At 38.6% G+C, this 18,190-nt stretch overlaps 1 protein-coding gene across 8 annotated transcripts in view; it reads left to right on the forward strand.

Moving 5' to 3' along the window:
* The window catches only part of Creb5 (cAMP responsive element binding protein 5), a 401,653-nt gene that overhangs the window by 218,550 nt on the left and 164,913 nt on the right, over positions 1–18,190 (forward strand). Inside the window, exon 1 of one of the 8 annotated variants that reach the window (XM_048786394.1) lies at positions 17,801–17,812. The exons of the other annotated variants lie outside the window; for them this stretch is intronic. The gene's annotated coding sequence lies outside the window, so the exon portion shown is untranslated. Of the gene's footprint in view, positions 1–17,800; positions 17,813–18,190 lie in introns of those variants that run through there. 8 annotated transcript variants of the gene reach the window in all.

Below are 18,190 nucleotides of genomic sequence, written 5' to 3' on the forward strand. Positions count from 1 at the left end.
CTCTCTCTCTCTCTCTCTCTCTCTCTCTCTCTCTCTCTCTCTCTCTCTCTCTGCTATAAAAAAATAAATCTGAAAACAATAAGTCTTGTTCATTGACATAAACCGGCTGTTGGTTCCTTGTGGGACCTATGCTGATAAAAACCAGGGAAAAACTATTTTATTTGCAATGCAAAGAATTTTCGCCTGTGGAGTTTTTTTCTATTTTTTTTTTTAAGTTCAACAGCAGTAAAGGTAGGGACAGCAACCAAATAAACTGTTAAAATCTGTATGCCCCACCTAGTCCTTCTCCCCATCCCAGGAGACGTAATTAAAACACCAGAAAGTGAGAAGCTGTTACTAATACCAACATAACTGTTCAGTTCAACAGAATCATGCATTTATTAACTTCGTTGTATTCCATTAAAAAATAGTTCAAGATGAACTTTATTTTGTTATTTCACATACAAAGCTCATTTCTGCATACAAATGCCTTAGTGTGCTTTGCCAATCAGCCTGTTAATGTTTATCAAGGAAGGAGCTTTTAGGCCAGCCATGGGGCCATGCTTCCTAGGACTTCCACAGACACTTCAGATGTGAACTTCACTCCTTCCACACAAAATATTCTGATTGATGGCTCATATGTTCGCTTCAAGCCAATTTTGGTAAGAAAGAGGTTTGTAGTCCTAGCGGGCTGAACTGTCCTTTGTGGGTTTTGGATGCAATCAGAGTAGAGATGGTGCAGATATTAATGTACATCTATAACAGCTAGCATTTTGGTTGAGGTGGATAAAAACAAGCATGCTATGGCTTGGCTCAGAGTATATACAGATTTGTTCAAGTCCTCCAAAGAGACTACACGAGGCTGGGTTTTATCATTTATTTTTTCATGTTGGCATACTAGTGGCTAGGAGTGGGCTTCACACACACACCATGGGTTGGCTGACACCAGGATACTAGAGACCTTACAAGAAAGCCTGCGCCTGTAATCCCAGCAGCACGGGAGGCTGAAACAGAAGGATCATGAGTTCAAAGACAGTCCCAGGAATGGCGAGGTGCTAAGCAACTCATGAGATGCTGTCGCTGTCTCTAAATAAAATACAAAATAAGGCTGGGGATGTGGCTTAGTGGTCAAGTGTCCCTGAGTTCAATCCCCTCACCCCACAAAAAAAGCCTGTTTGCCCAAGGTTGAATTCTCAGTTGTTGAGTTCTGAAAGTTTGTAGTGGCACCTACATTGAACTTCTAGACTATGGTTTTTCTCTCTCTCACTTAATTTCTGTAACAATGTGAGTAGATCTCAGAATCCATCAGCAGAATCATAGATTTTTTTCCCCCTGGAACAATCCTTCCTGGGAAATTCTAAAAAACATTTGCAAATTCCCAAAAGGAATTTTCCAGCTAATTTTAGGGCATATTTGTCCAAGGTCACTGGAAGGCTAGCGCATATGGGTCGAATGTCTAGGTGTCTTCATGTGTTTGGCACTCTCCTCCCATTCCAAACTGATTAGAGAGGATCATTTCATTTTCCATTCACTTTAGTATCTACCCCCCCTTCCCATAGGGACATTTGGCCATTCTCCCTTCCCAGCCCCTGCCCCTGCCCCTGGACACATCCTCTCTAAATTGATGAAACTGTACGACCTTAGAAAGTTTACTTAAGTCCTTAAAATCAGCATACTACAGTGACACAGCCACATCAATGTTTATAGCAGCTCAATTCACAATAGCTAAGTTATGGAACCAACCTAGGTGCCCTCCAACAGAAGACTGGACAAAGAAACTGTGATATATAAACACAATGGAATGTTACTTAGCCATAAAGAATGAAATTATGGCATTTGCTTGTAAGTGGATGGAACTGGAGAATATTATGCTAAGTGACATAAGCCAATCCCAAACAACCAAATGCTAAATGTTTTCTCTGATAGGCAGATGCTAATTTACAATAAGGGGGAGGAGAATAGAGGCACAGGGGAGTGAAAGGAGGGGAGGGGATATGGGAGTAGAAATGATAGTAGAATGAATCGGACATTATTACCCTATGTGTATATATGATTACACGGCCTGTGTAACTCTACATCATGTACAACCAGAAGAATAAGAAGTTATACTCCATTGACATATGATGTGTCAAAATGCATTATACTGTCATATATAACTAATTAGGACAAATAAAAAAAAGAAGAAAGTTTACTTAGTCTTATCTGCTCATCTGTAACAGGGAGGTAATAGATGTAAACAGATGTACCTACTTCAACAGTTCTGCGACTCAATGAGAGAATACATGAGATCAGGCTAGAAAGTGCTCAGCACATAGAAGGAGTTCAAGAAGTGCTGGGATTTGCTGCTGTCACGATCACTGCTTTGAGCCAAAGGTCAACTCTATGGGAAAGCAGCCTGATGATGCAGCAGAGGGTCTCATGGTTAATGTGCGAGAGGCGCGCATCTCATACACGTCATTAGGCTGAATGATGGCTTGATGCTAATTTACAATAAGGGGGAGGAGAATAGAGGTACTTTATAGAGAATAGAGGTAGCATCTTCCAACTCTAGGGACCCTTTCATGAGCACCTTGTCCTCAGGCTTTCTAGATCAACAGAAATGAAGTATTTCTGGCCTTCAATGGGAATTTCAGGTTGTTCTGATGTGAATCTGACTCATCAATGAAATTAATTCATGTTATGGCAAAAATAGAGCTCTCTCTAACAATGTAAGCCTTTCTCAGGCTCCCAACATTCACCCCACTGCAAACCAGGAAACAAAATTTGGTGCCATCTATGAATGAACTTGGCAGGAGCGAAGGGTGAGGGTGAAGGGACTGAAAAACATGCTTCAATGTGAATTTTTTATCAGCACATATTACCAATGGTTAAAAAAGAAAAGATTAATCAAGGCCAGTGTGTTATCTATTTACATTTAAATTTTTCATGTGTTAAAAATCAATAGTGTCTACTGACCCTCAGTGTTAATTTCCATTTTTTTTTTTCCAGAGAGCTAGCTTTGTTGTCTCATCCAGACTACTTTCTACCGGTCTTTCTTGATTTCTCTTACTTGTGAATGATGATCAGTTATACGTACCACAGAAAATCTAGTGGTATTTATGCTTATTGAAGCAAAGACGTGTTAATAGACTTGGATGGAGAGATTTCCAGCTGTCTGTGGCCAACTCTTTGATTTCAGATGAAAGGTCTCTGTTTTCAGGATAGGGTTCAAGTTCTCCTCCTATCCTAATTCCTGCTCCTCTTGAATTAGATGACTAGGTTTGGGCCCAGTCTTCAGATGAGTAATAAAGAATAAGCTTAGAAGGAGCTGGAGCTGTGGAAAGGTGATGGCTTTCAGAATAATTTCTTTACTTTATCCTAAAAACTGTGGGTCCCTTGATATTATAATTACTACTGTGACAAAATCCTAAATACCTTTGAGTCTTCATAAAAGACAAGATTTCAAAGTGGAAATGTGATCTCCCTAGATACTAGCACAAAACTACAGTTGTTCTGTTGATGGTGATTTTAGCTCTTTTCTGAAAAACCTGATGAAGTGTCTGGTTTGCCTGTGGGTTTTGGATAGGAGCTAATTATTCACGTAATGTAATACTGGGCCCAATTACAGTGATTTTTTTCTGATCTCCAAATCTGTGCCATTCATACACAGGAATCTTGCAAGTGCCTGAGCTTATATGGATTAGAAAACATGGAAATGTGGAGAAAGAATATTAACCCAGGTATTATGATTATTTGGATCTTTTTTTTTCCTTTTAGCTTTAGTTTTCATTGTTGTTGCTTTTTCTTTAAGGTATTGGGGATTGAATCCACCCAAGTGCTTTACTATAGAGCTACATCCCCAGCCATATTTACTTTATTTTGAGACTGTGTCTCACTAAGTTATCCAGCTTGGCCTCAAGCTTATGATCCTCCTGCATCAGCCCCCCCAACTGGCTTGGATTACAGACATGTACTACTGTGTTCAGTTTGAGAAATTTTTTTTTCTTAATGGACACAAGATGAAATGAAATGACCTATGATCACTGTTTCTATGATGGTGGCATGTTCCAGGAAATGGGTGGACATGCAAATGAGTCAACTTCTCTTTGGAGAAAAATCTTCATCCTGGTTATGGCTAAGCTAATGTATGGACTTGCCTGGGCTAAGGGATGCCCAGATGGCTGATAAAGCATTATTTCTGGATGTATAAGTTTGTTCTAGAATAAAATAGCATTTGAGCGGATAGATTTAGTAAAGATTACTCTCACTAATGGGAGTAGGCATCATCTACTCTGTGGACGACCTTCAATGAATAAAAAGGAAGAGGAGGGTTGAATTTGTCTGTTCAGGCTGACATCCATCCTCTGTTCTGGGATATCATTGCTCCTAATTCTGGAACCTTTGGCCTTAGACTGGGACTTTATACCAATGATTCTCCTGGTTCTTAGGCCTTTGGTTTAGAATAAAACTATAGCACTGTCTTTCCTGGGCCTCCAGCTTGCAGAAGGCAGATCATGAGACTGCTCAGTCTTCATAGTGTGTGAACTAATCCCTCAAGTTAAATCTTCCTATATATTCTATTGGCTCTGTTTTTCTGGAGAACCCTGACTAGTCTAGCCACGGAGTTAGGAAAACCTGAAATTCCCTCTTCATTGGGCAATCCTCCCAACCTTGTTTTTTTTTTTTTTTTTTTCATGAGCAATTATTCAATTCATAATTGCCAAGAAAACCAAGAGGAAGTGGAAAATAAGAACCTCAGCTACACGTTTCTGTGAAGGCCCAATATTGTCATCTACTCAAATATTTAGAAGCAACCAGTTTGGGAGAAACATACTGTATCTCTTAAGCCATTCCAACTCACACCAGCTCTGCCCTGACTGTGTTAATTGTGCAAAAGTCCATCCTCCAAATACCTTTGGATCAGGATTATTTCATGTGTTTAAGAGAGATAATGCCGGTTACTATGATATCATAAAAGCATTTAAACTCAGAAGAAAGAAATCTTTCAGAGATGTAAGAATGTTTTTGACCTGGAAACCCAAAGGGCAGGTTGGAAATACTACTAAGGGTTTGAAATGAATTTTCTTTCTTTTGCTCTCTCATCGTTGTTTGTGGGTTGAAATAATTATTTTTGCAAGTGGTATTTTTTATTGCTGCTATTATAATTTTGCAATTAATTTTGAGTGTAAATTTTCTAAAAAGCTACCCCTAGAACAACAGCAATGGTGACAATACATCTTTTGTATCTGGTTCTTTTTCTTTGGATAAAAACTGATTAACCTGTAAAAGTTGTTCACAGATTGTGGAAATATAAATGAGAGATAACACAGATCATATGACAGTGGAAGTTCTTGGTGATGAGAAGAAAAAGCTCATTCCTATCATCTTAAGGGAATTTATTCAAAGGTTATTTGGGCTTTCAGAATTAGCCAGAGGTTGTAAGGAAGGGCTCAACCCTATGGAGCAGACAGAGATCAGAGTGACTCCAGATGACCTAGAAAATTAGGAGTAGGAAGAGTCTGGCCAGAGTCCTTGTCTACTAACACTGGGCATTGCCCACACTTAAAACTGGACACCATCGTCAATATGGCACCAAATGACACATTCTGCCCTTATTGGCCTTGCTGTCCCAGAATCAAAGACTAGATCAGAGCACATAAGTGGCCAAGCCTGCCTCACATGCTCTACTTAGACCTTCCCAAGAGAAGAAGGTAGATTTGAAAAAGAGCCATTAAATATTTGGTTCTATGGAATTACTAAAGTATCACTGTGTGTTTTCATAATATACTTGAGGATCCTTGTATTTAAAAAAAATAAAATGCAAGAGGAAACCTGACACTTTCCTAAGTCCCTTTACTTTTGCTCTTTCTAATTCAAGCTATGCCTTCAATAATTTTAATGTACCAATAAGGCTTCTGTGCTTCTGGAAGAAAATGTGGTTTTTCTGGATGACATAGTAACGTGGGACTGTTGGTACTCACCAGAGAGAAGGAAGAGAGCCTGCTAGCACTTTTCCTGGAACACACGGACTGTAAGGGATGACCTCACACACTGTGGCCAAAGGTGAACCATATACAAAGCAGGCAGTTGAAATCCCTGTGATTCCTGTTCACCAGCAAGATTTTCCAAGGAAAGAAAGCCACCAAAATGCCTTTAACCTGGGATAGGGGTTGATTAACTATAATATGTCAGCTAAAGTCAACCTGCTACCTGTTTTGTGTGGCCTGCCACCTAAAGATGCATTTTAAATGATTGGGGGGGGGAATTTTTTTTTTTTTTTTTAAGGAATGGTATTTCACGGCATGTGAAACTTACATGAATTCAAACTTAAGTGTCGAAGTTGATAGTTTTAATGGACACTGCCATGCCCATTGTTGACGTATTATCTAAGGCACAGTGTGAAACATTTGCATTAGAGAACATGTGGCCTGCAAAGAGGAAAGCATTTACCATTGGGCACTTTACAGAAATGTTTTACCAACCCCTGACCTTAGAGGTGGCACATGTGTAGTACAGATCCTCTTTCATCCATTGGAATGTGTTTGACTCAGAGTCAGAAAGAGTATTTTGCCTTTTCTTTCACTGTTTTCCCACTAAACTATCATGTTTTTGAGGAAGAGCTCATGTCTCAATGTCTCGTATCCCTGGTAATCCCTTACCAATAGAAGAAGTTCATCAATAATTATTTGATGAATGGATGATTGAATGAATAAATGAATAGAATTATGTTTTGGAACAAATGACTTATCTCTCATTAGTACCTCATCTGAAATATCAAAGTTATATTATTGCCATGTAGTAATGAGCTAATTAGTCACCTAATTACTGGAGAACACCTGGGGCAATATCAAAAACTGTACTGTGTTATAGAGGAAGTTCCCTTATCAAAACCCACCCAGACATCCTCTTTAAAACATACTGGCTGATGTTCTTGTCACCATTTCTTTGGCTCTCCTTTATATCTGCTGCAACCTTTTGAGTTGTATTTATGCCAGTAGCCCCAGTATCTATTTATGTCATTTGTACTTGATACTGAAAATGCATAATCCAATTAAATATGTGAAAAATTACGTGACCAAGATACAGAGGTGCAAAACAATATCATTTGTTAAACACCTTCTCTGTGCCAGTTGCTGACTTGTGCATTTTGTGTACCCGTAGAAACTTTGTTTCTCTGAAACAAAGTCTTTCTATTTTTGTAATTTGCATTTTATATGTACTTACAGCCACTGAGGGGGACTTTAGCCCCGCTGATCTGCTCATTTTTTTTTCTGTCTTCATAAGCAGTATTGATTGCCTTGGTCAAATCAATTGTGTGGCCATTTCCATTTACACATCATTTTGCTGCCCAAACTGATTGCTTCTGCCAGGACACAGCCATGCTGTTTCAATCATGTAGACCCAGATAGTCTGAAATCCTTCAGGTGGAACACGGAAACATCAGGACACCAGCCACTAAGAATTGGCCCAGCACATTTACTTTCCATAGGAAATTAATGTGAAGATGAGTAAGAAACAAATCATCAGGTTATTCTGTTCAGTGATGTAAAATAAATCAGAAGTGTCTGAAACATGTGTTTCTTAATAACAAAGAAAAACAACATCACCGATTGCTTTCCAATGTTAAGTTTGTACTCACCTAGGCATATTTAGTAGCAGACGGCTCTTTAGAAATCTCAAATTCAATTCTCTTGTTTTAAAAAGAACAAACCACAAATGGTGATCTTAATTGTCCTTGGACTATGGGATGTTGGCACAATGCACTGAAGTTTTCTCAAAGTTTCTCTTTGGTTTCACATAAAGATAGTGAGCATCAGTGCCCTAGAAAAGCAAAGTACTGTGGTTAGTGGTACAAAACCCCTTTCACGGGTTATTTTTTGGAATGGCAGCAATGCATTGCATTGCAGGGATAGTAAAAAGGAGAATGGGGAATATAAAGAGGGCTCATGGCTGGAGGACATGATTCTGTTTCTACTGTTCCCCCTCCCCCTCAATTAGTAGGAAAAGTAGGTTTATACCTTCTGGCAAATTAACCTGTAAAACAAATATGTCTTGTAGCAAATATACTTCAGTAACATGTGCCAGGTAGTTTTTATTAGAAATCACAATAGTGACTAGAGGCCAATCTAGGAGAATACCACTGTTGCTGTCCCTTCAGAACAGGGTGGACTATGCTAAAAACAGGATAGAAGGGCACTCTTGGGTGGGGTAGGGGAGCAAATGGAAACAAACAGTGATTCTCAGGAAATGCTTAAAAAGTGGCCTTACGGGGTGCCTTGTTAATGTCACAACTGCACATGTATAGAACATGGGGAATAAACAACATATAGAATAATGAACTTGAAACACAGATTTCAAACTTCAATGCCTTTCTATTTGTTTCACTTGCTTTTGGTTCCTTTTCATCCACCAGGAACTTAGTACCAACATGTGTTGGACATAAGATTATACTTAATTCTTTCTTCCCATCAAAAGAGATGGAAGGTGTTATTTGCATTCTTTCCTGTGCATATTACCTTTGAGCTGGAATTCTTCATTGTTCTATCAGATGTCCTATGCCTAGGTCTTGTGTTTTCTCTATTCCAGACTTTCATAAGTTCACTGTTTGGTGAAGTAAGAAAAATCTCTAGATGAGAATACTAAGAGCCAGATTCTAATTCTGGCTCTGCACTTTCTACTTGTCTGAGTCTTGGTATCCTCATTTGTAAAACAAGACACATGATATTTGATCTAAGTGCTTTTTGTAGTTCAAAGTGAAAATATTGACATTACCAGGCAAATTAGTAAAAATAACCAAATCATGCATTTTATTTATGGAATAATCCTTTCTTCCCAAAATAATAAAGTGTTTTTAAGTTGTACTTATAGCAAGTATTTCCAATTTTATATAATCTCCGAAATATAATATTTTAAATTAATGACTTTTTCTACTTTCAGTGAATTATTACAGTTCAAATATTAGGATAACCATTTTGTAATTCATAATTTTATAACTTCACTTCTAATATGAAAGCTTCCATTTTTTAAAGTATTTTAAAGTTTTAATGGAAATTATGGTTTCACGTTATGATTTTAAAGAAATTTGTTCTAGTAACCTAAACTTTTAATGGTTCTAATTTTAAGACATAAGTACTTACAGAAAGCAGTTGTAGATGGGAGAATATTATATGTGGTCTAATTAAGGGATCATCATACTGAGACAGGAGGTGTATTGGAAAGATGGGGGCCAGAGCAGGTCTGAGTTTGTGTAAGTCCCTTTCTTTTCTTTGAGCCTTATTTTCCTCATCTGTAAGATGGGTTCAGATAATATCTTGCAGTAATATTGTGAAGGCGCAAGAGAGAACATGCAAGGTACCTGTGTACAGTTTAGAGACTGAATGAACTGTTATTCTGTGACCCTCTAGTCACACACATCTACCTGGAATGAGCTCTTAGGCATAGATTTCTGTTACAAATGAGTTGATCACAGCCGATTCCTATGATGCTACCCCAATGTGTAATTTCATTGCAGGCTGTCATTTAAATACAAGGAAACTCTGATTCAGTAAAAGATGATTGGTACCCAGCTGCTTTTCCACACATGTTCAAAGCTGAAAAACCTGGTGGTGGATATTCCAAGTTCAATCTTGTTTTCTTCTTGTATGAAAATCTTCAGACTTGGTATGGCCTTGAGCTCTGTCTCCAGACATGAGTGAAACTAAAATTAGGAAGAAAGTAAAATTAGGAAAATGAGTAACAAGTTGTGTTGGATTTGGCAGGGAGTTGGAGTGATTACCTTGGATAATTTCCATGCAAAATGTTAATATTGAATAGAAAATACTCCTTTTAATCAAAAAGATGTGAAGCCACCACTTTAATGACGACTCTCATTCTGGCAGAGCCTTTCATCAATAATTAGACTATAGTTACTATTTGAAAAGCAGAACTGGGTATATTCACAAAACATTCTGCATATGAATCCGTGCTGTTTCTCCCCTTGGGGCACGTTGGGGTGATGGGATTTTGGGGTGCAGTGTTTTCTTGGGAACAGAAATAATTCTGGAACTTGTCAGAGCGTTGACATGGCATGCCCTTTCAGATTTCCAGCATGAACGCAAGTAGTGTTTTATTGAGCCTGACTGAGCGTGGGTGAAAACATTCATTATACATTTATTTTATTTCTTTAGAAGTAGCTATTTCCATGCTAGCCATTTCCTGTGTTACACTTTAGGAAAATGTGAGTTTCCCACTCAACCAGGAGAACATGCTAGACATCACCTCACATTATTTACCTGTCAGGTACCTTGATGTTTTTCCATCCATCTATCTATGAATGAATCCCTAGGCTGTTCAGAGTTCAGGAAAAATCAGATTCAAGGGCAAACTCTACCACCGAAGGATGTGTAGAAGCAACTAAACCATCTGCAGAGAGCAGAAAGGAGAGATTTGTAGCATTTGCCCATTTCCATGGTGTAAATGCTCTGACCACGGTCCATTTCAAGCTACCAACATTTTGGGGGGATTTTTTTGTGAGGGGACCAGGGATTGAACCCAAGGGTGTTCAACCAATGAGCTACATCCCTAGCCCTTCCTTGTATTTTATTTAGAGACAGGGTCTCATTATGATGCTTAGGGCCTTGCTAAGTTGCTGAGGCTGGGTTTGAACTTGCAATCCTCCTGCCTCAGCCTCCTGAGCCACTGGAATTACAGGTATGTGCCACCATGCCCGGTGCTACCAACAATTTTAAGAACTGCTTATAGGCTAGGAATGTAGCTCTGAGAGTAGAGCATGAGCTTAACAGGAGTGAGGCCCTGGGTTCAATCCTCAGCACCAAATGAAAAAAACAAAAAGAACTTGCTTGTAAGATTCTTGAACATTTATAACAATTGGCTCTCCCAATGCTGGTATAACAGGCTCCAGCATACCACTGCTTATAGAGTGAGTTTTAAATATTCAAGCTCTGACCATTTGAATTTCTTTTAGATGCAAATACATTTGGGAAAAAAAAAAACGGTCTGGTAAGTGCCTGTCCCTTGGGGCTGCAGAGAACATATAAATTTTCCCCCTTTGCTTGCCTTTTCTGCATTGTTGAAAGCTGTCTTTCATTTCTAGCAACTAATATATATTCTTATACCTATGGAATTCAGACAAAATACTTCAACTGAAAACACTAGTGTATACAATCCAAACAGTTAAAAATCTAAGACATACTATAGCACATATTCCCTCAGCAATTAGCTAAAGCTTGCTGCTTTAAGGAGTGGATGCTACTCACTCTCCCCTTTCCAGTTCTCAGCTTACTGAGTTTTGCTGACATGGCTTGAATAGCCAGAGCTTCTAACTGAACTGCCTCTGCCTGTCAGTGACTGGCGAAGCGATTTGACTCCTTTATGTATGTAATACAGTACAGCACTTTGAGGCTTGCAAGTGGCACTGTTTAAATCAATACATAGTGATTTATTACATATTGTGGAGCACTTATAAATATATTATGAAGCACTAGAGCACAACATCGCAGGCCAGGGATAGGCGCGGGGGTGGGGTGGGGGGGGGGCGCTCCACACCATTTTCTTCTACATCCTGCATCTGAGATGTCTGTGACCCTGGATAATTCCTTTGCCTACACTGCTTTATTTTTTTAAGTTTGCAGGATGGGGTCATCAGTGATGAGATTGCAAATGGTTTGAAGATATCAGGTGGTGTATATAAGCAACTGAATATTACATATTGCTTATATATTAAATATGCACGTATATTCAGTAGCTTATATACCACCTGATAACTGAAACTGAAAGTTTCAGTTGAAAGAATATTATTTATATACCACCTGATAGCTATTGCTTTATTATCTTCCTTATATTTATTATCTTCCACATAAACAAGCAACACAGTGGATACCAATGACATATCTGATGCAGAATTGAAAGGTTCTAATGCACCTATGAGATAAAATTCTAAAGACAAGCCTAAAGATCTAAAGGATGGGGCTGGGATTGTGGCTCAGTGGTAGAGCGCTTGCCTAGCATGTATGAGGCACTGGGTTTGATTCTCAGCATTGCATATAAGTAAACAAAATAAAGTCCATTGATAACTAAAAAAAAAAAATATTTAAAGGATGATCACCATATTAGAGATCCTGACAACCTTGGTAGTTTAGGGGGAGAGGAATGACTGGGATCTGAAAGGGCTTTAGAGGTGAACATTCTATCCCATTTGTAATGTTTTATTTCTCAGTTTTATGTCTTAGTCTGAGTGTGTGTGTGGGGGGGTGTCACATGGGTTTTTATTGTATTACCTTGTAAATTTTTGGTCTGTCTGAAAAGTTATACCAAAAAGTCTTTAAATAAAATGTAAAAGGTTTCTATTAAACAGTATACTTAAAATCATTTTAAAATGATTTTAAAATGGTAAACTTTATGTTATGCACATTTTTAATCACAAAAAAAGGAATTTGTGTTAATCAAGATGTGTGAGTTTAGCTGTCATAATGGTACCCTATTCACAGGTAAATGCATAGGAATTTTTGTTTGTAGCTTTGTTTTGCACAACAGGGCAATTTAGGAAGCTCTTAATATCCTCAGTCAACTGAACTTTATGCAAAGACCATAAAAGTAATAACAGCCAGATTTGAATTAATCACCATCAACCCCAAGAATTTATTAATACACTCTAAGACATTTTTTAAATGTAGGAAATTGAGCAAACTGAATAATTTTTTATTGATTATGAAAGAAGAAATGAGTGGTGGCACATACCTATAATCCTAGCAACTTTGGAGGCTGAGACAGGAAGATCACAAATTTGAGGCCAGCCTGGAAAAGTGAGTGAGACCTTGTCTTAAAACTATAAAATAAAAAGAATTGAGGATGTAAATCAGTAGCAAAGTGGCCCTGGGTTCAATCCCCAGTGTGCACATGCACACACACACACACACACACAACAAACAAACAAAGAACCCAGAGAGACAGAGAAAAAAGAAATGGAGTTATGTTTAGGTATTTGTTTGAAATGCAGCGCAGCTCTGTCCCTGTGTGTGTTGGCTACCTGACCACATCATAACACTTATTTATAACAATAGCCTGAAAGGCAGTATTGACAAAAACTGAAACTAATCAGACTTAATTTTTTTTTTACAGTTAGTTCAGCTGAAAATAAAAACAACAAAGAAAATGTAAGAATGAGATCAGGAGGAGAGTTGTGTTGGAAAATCACTACACTTAAAAAAAAATAAATACACCGCCATGGTATGAGTGTAGCATTCCTCATTCCCAGACTTAATGGGATAATATGGCATTTAGCCTCTTATGTGATATAACCATGTACAACTTTCTTATGAGCAACCAAAAGGAAATACTCTCATTTATTTGCATCTAATCATTTCCTCCTTTGCAGTGTCCCAGAGTTAAAATCGGATGATTTTCACAGCAGCATAGTGGATAAATTACCCAATGTGTATAATTGGGGAAGTGACATCCCAAGAAGGCTAATTTGGCACAGTCTTGAATTTGCAGGACAACAAGTGTCAGTACAAGCTCCTAACTTCCTCTCCCAGGAAGAAGGGGCCAGGGAGTCATGGAGAGAGGGGACCTTTCTTTGTTGAGCCAGCACTTTCACCCCTGTAAGGAATCTACAGTTTCTTCCAGGCAATTTATCTGTAATGCATTTCTTTTTGAGTATAACAAAGCAATTTTCTGACCTTGTACTTCTACATCTAAGGTTTTTAATTCCTCTTTCAGTGTCCTCTTTTTTTTCTGAAAAACATTTCAGAACAGCTAACTCCAAGGACAACACACAAGACTATTGTGAAGGGAAGAAAAGAAAAGGAGAAGGGGACTTTTCAAGAGTATTTCAAATGATGAACTATTTTCTGTGCAGACAGGATCCTGAGCACACATAATCCCTTCTGAAAACACAATGATCCCATCTGCAAGGCACCAAGCCCATCACCCACACCTGCCACACCTACAGAGGGCCTTAAATACTTGGCGTATGTGGTTGCAAAAAAAAAAAAAAAAAAAAAAAGTCTCATGCCATGTATTAGAGAAGTAGGTGACCATTTCAAAATTTGAAAGGGTTGTCATTGAACAATTGGTTTTCAGATATAACCAGCCAGTTCAGGAGTGATTCAGGAACCAAGCCAGAGCCTGCTCTGACAACTCCTGCTGGTAGTGTTAGATCTGAGGTGATCCCCGGTCCCCCTTGTCTCTGTAATTGAACTTCTTGCCACCCACCAGTACCACACTCCTTGGCCTATATTTTAAAATAAGAAATTGCTCCAAAGCTCTCTATTCTAGTCATTGTGTCTCTTTTGTAAAGTAGTGGAACCAATCAGCCATCCTAAGCCAGCTGCTTAGAGATAGGCTGGCATGGCTCATTAGAGTGCAGTCATAAACTCATCCATAGGAATATTCTGAGGGATGTTTTTATTGCTTTTTGCATGTATAAATCTCTTTGTACAACACAGAACACGGATTGAACAAAATGAGGGACTGTTGGTTTCATTTCTTCTCTGCTCACTGAGCAAGCACATTCTAGTCTGTCTTAGGAGACTCTGATGTGAACAACGCATTTGTGACCGTGAGTATTCTTCACCTTTGCCCTTCTTAGTGCAGAGCATGCAATGTAAACAGAAGCTCCGATCAGGGTGGAGGATGGCTTCCACACCAGGAATTGTGTCCTCAAACAAATGATAGGATGAGTTTTTAATTACTTTTGGGGGGAGCCACTTCTCCCAGACCTGTCCCAGACTTTTACTTTTCAAAGAATAAGGATAAAATTTCCAAAGTCAAAGAGTAGGTTTCATTTTATGATCAACTCCATGATTGTGAGAAGCCAGAAAGAAACAGAATTAGAGTCAGAACATAGCTCCCATCTACCTCTGCCCTTGAACTTATTTCAATGCTTGTTTTGTTTTAAGAGCTGCTTTTGTCCGATTGACTTTTCTTTGGAGTTTCGGGCAGGCTGGAGATGCTTAACAGTGGTGGAGGAGGCAAGAATTCTGTTCTGTACATGCAGCAATTATCTTCATTGCAAGAGAAGCCAGTCCCTACAGCTGCACCAGGGAGCTCAGGCATCCGGGAAAAAAGCACGTCTGCACTCAGGCACACAGAAACGTGAGAGACACTATCAAGTAGACAGCTCACAGAGGTCTGGCCAAGCGGCCCACCAGCAGCTCACGGAGGTCCCAGGAGGATGCAGCCTGGCTTTCTCAGACTCCAAGATGATTAAAGCAAGGGGTGATGGGAAGGCCATGTTGAGTCTCTAGTTTGGGGAGGGGGATAAGGAAAGGGCTAACAGCTGCTGCACAACTGGTGAAAAACGTGGGCAGAGAGAGCAGCCTCCTGCTACAGGGGAAATAACAGCATGGAGATATGCTATAGGCTCTTTGCAATAACTGCATGCTTTCTCAATGGTTCTTTTATTGGCTAGGTCTTGAGTCTTTAAATCATCACTCTGAAGAGGATGCATATGTCATAATTTATCATAAGTCTTCATGTTGAGAGATCTGAAAAATGAGAATGAACAGTGTATTTGGTCTTCGGCCTCGGAACACTGACCTACTGGCTCAGTCCTTTCACAAATGTGGAAGACAATCAATGTTTTAAACAACCTACTCAATAAGTGTGCTGGGCGGATGGGATTTTTTCCTGTTTATTAGGCATGCCTTAGGAAAGCCTTTGCAGGCCATTATTAATGTCTGGAAAGTCCCCCTTAGCAGCTGGAATCAGTTCCTGTGGCAAATCAGAAAATAAAAATGGTGTTCGGAGTTGAATGCCTGATAAGATGTTGGAAATCTTAAAGCAAAAGAGGGTAAACGGAGCTTCAAAAGAGGCAGTTAAGTACCTTTTCCACTAAGGAGGAAGTATAAGGTGTTGGGTACAAAATGCTCTTCCTAAATCTTTTTTGCAGAAACTGTCCTAGTCTTCTTTTCATTTGCTGTGATGATGTCCTTCAGCCAGATAGGACTTGCATGCAGACAGCCCAAAGCCCTGGAGCAGCATTTTATTGTTAATTCTCATGGTATCCTTTGGCAGAAGGAGCTAGGAACCAAGTTATATAAATACACATTGTGTGACAACATATTTTGCAATCATTTTTAGTTTTTAAGCTGCCTGCTAATTTAAACATAGAAGAAATCTGTTTTAATATGGATTAGATTAATCTTAATTGAATTTCAGTATGATTTTTATAGTTCTAATGAATTATGAGTTTAAAATGCAAAAACAAAATACAAATACTATAGTGGAACATGGCAAACCAAGTCAATTTCTTGAAATAGGGAAAGGAAAGACAGACACACACAAACACACACACATCACATATACATCACACACATACATGCACATGTGTATCTTTTTTTTCTTTTTTACTAGAAGATGACAATGGATATCATTATTAGATCTGAAATTTTGAGAATTTTTTAGAAGACATTATTAGAACAGAGGGAAAAACATAGAAAAATGGTTACCTAAGACACCAGAAGCTAGTGAGTGTTTCTCCACATCCCTCAGTCATACTCCAAACTTCAAGTCAACAATTCTGATGGAGTGGCCTTGGGACAAAAATTCATTAAAGAACAGCATTCAAATGAATTAAGGTTACTGGCATTCTCCCTTCTACTCTGTAAATGATGTATTTTGCCCTGGTGATAATGCCAAAATGTGCCCTGCACAAAATAGCTTAACAATTATGGCTTATAGTTTATCTGTAAAAATAAGGAGAACATTCTATAAGGGTTTAGGGGAAATTTAAAAGAAAAAAAAAACAGATGGCCAATAAAACCATAGGATTTACAATGACTCAAGCTTCTCATCAGCATCACTATTACTAGAAAACAGAGAACTACAATCCTAAAAAAAAACTAGAAAACAGAGAACTACAATCCTAAAAAAAAAAAAAAAAAAGAAGAAAGAAAAGAGAATTATTTTGACCCTAGAATACCCAGCCAAACTATCAGGTATTTATTCAACAATTTTTGAGCATCATTCATGTGTTAGGCATTGCGTTATTCAGAGAAAACAGGGTGGTGAACAAAAACAGTCCTTGTCCTCTTGGAACTGATAATCTACATGTGGAAGGATGCATGAAAATCACTCAAAAAAAATCAACAATAGGGAGAAATGCATTCAGCACTGCCACGTTTACTTGGAGATAAAATATTACATTATTAAAAAGTGAGAAATCCCATGGAATAAAAGCCTCAATAGCTTTGTTTAATCTAATATTTGCTTAGCCTATAAAAATATAGTTACGTCTTTCCTCTTGTCCTGTCTCCCCTTCCTCTTTTGTTCTCATTCTCATTCTTACATTTGTATTCGGTGGCACTTGTGCTCCCTACAGTCCATGCTGGGAAGTGCTGGATTCCAGAGGAAAAAGACATCCTCCCTGGCATTGCCTACAAGACTTCTCATAGCCTAACTCCCCCTAATTTTCCACCTTTATTCTACCCACAAACCTTCCCGTTAGCCATTCTCTATTGCTTGCCAGGCCTGGAACATTCCAACCACTTTGGCCATTCCTTGTATTGCTCAGTGCTATTTTCTCTATCTGAATGTTTTTCAATAATTATTTACTGAGCACCTACTGGGATTTTTTTCCCAGGGGTGGGCAGAGGGGAAAGTTCAAAATATAAATCCTTGGAGTACCTGAAAAGCACTTCAAGGATCCTACTATTTCCTGCTTCTGGTATTTTTCTTCCTAGCCTCCAAACCCTAGGTTGGATGTTACCTCCTCAGTAAAGCCTTCTTTTATTGCTTCCTTCCTCCTCATGTCTACCTAAGTTTCCCTTTCCCCAATTCAGCCTCCTTTCTTCCCAAACATTGATTATATCACAACTGTTCATAACTTACATTTATCAATCTTACTGGATGTTCAGTGTTTCTTGAATTTACACAGTAAATAAGAATATAGATTTTTCCACAATATTCTCTCTTCTGCTCACTCGTCTTCCCCTCCCTCTGACTTCAGTGGATCCAAGTCTCCAAAACAACATGTCAAGAGGGGAATCGATTCCACCTCTTTCTGCACAAAAGCAAAGTATTTTCAACACATCATCTCTTTTCTCTGGGCTGTTTGCATGTCTTCTAACCTAAATTACTTGCTGGGTTTAGAAACTAAAGTTCATAAATAAAACTCCCTGTAGTTTAATGAGAGAGTTTTGCAGAATTCAGGAGAATTCTGGTATTTTCTGGATTTTATTTTTTTCTCAAGTAAGTAGCATTTGTTTTTGAGGTTCATTTTGGCTTCCTACAA

Source organism: Marmota marmota, unplaced genomic scaffold (genome assembly GCF_001458135.2).
Source record: "Marmota marmota marmota unplaced genomic scaffold, marMar, whole genome shotgun sequence".
NCBI lineage: Eukaryota > Metazoa > Chordata > Mammalia > Rodentia > Sciuridae > Marmota > Marmota marmota.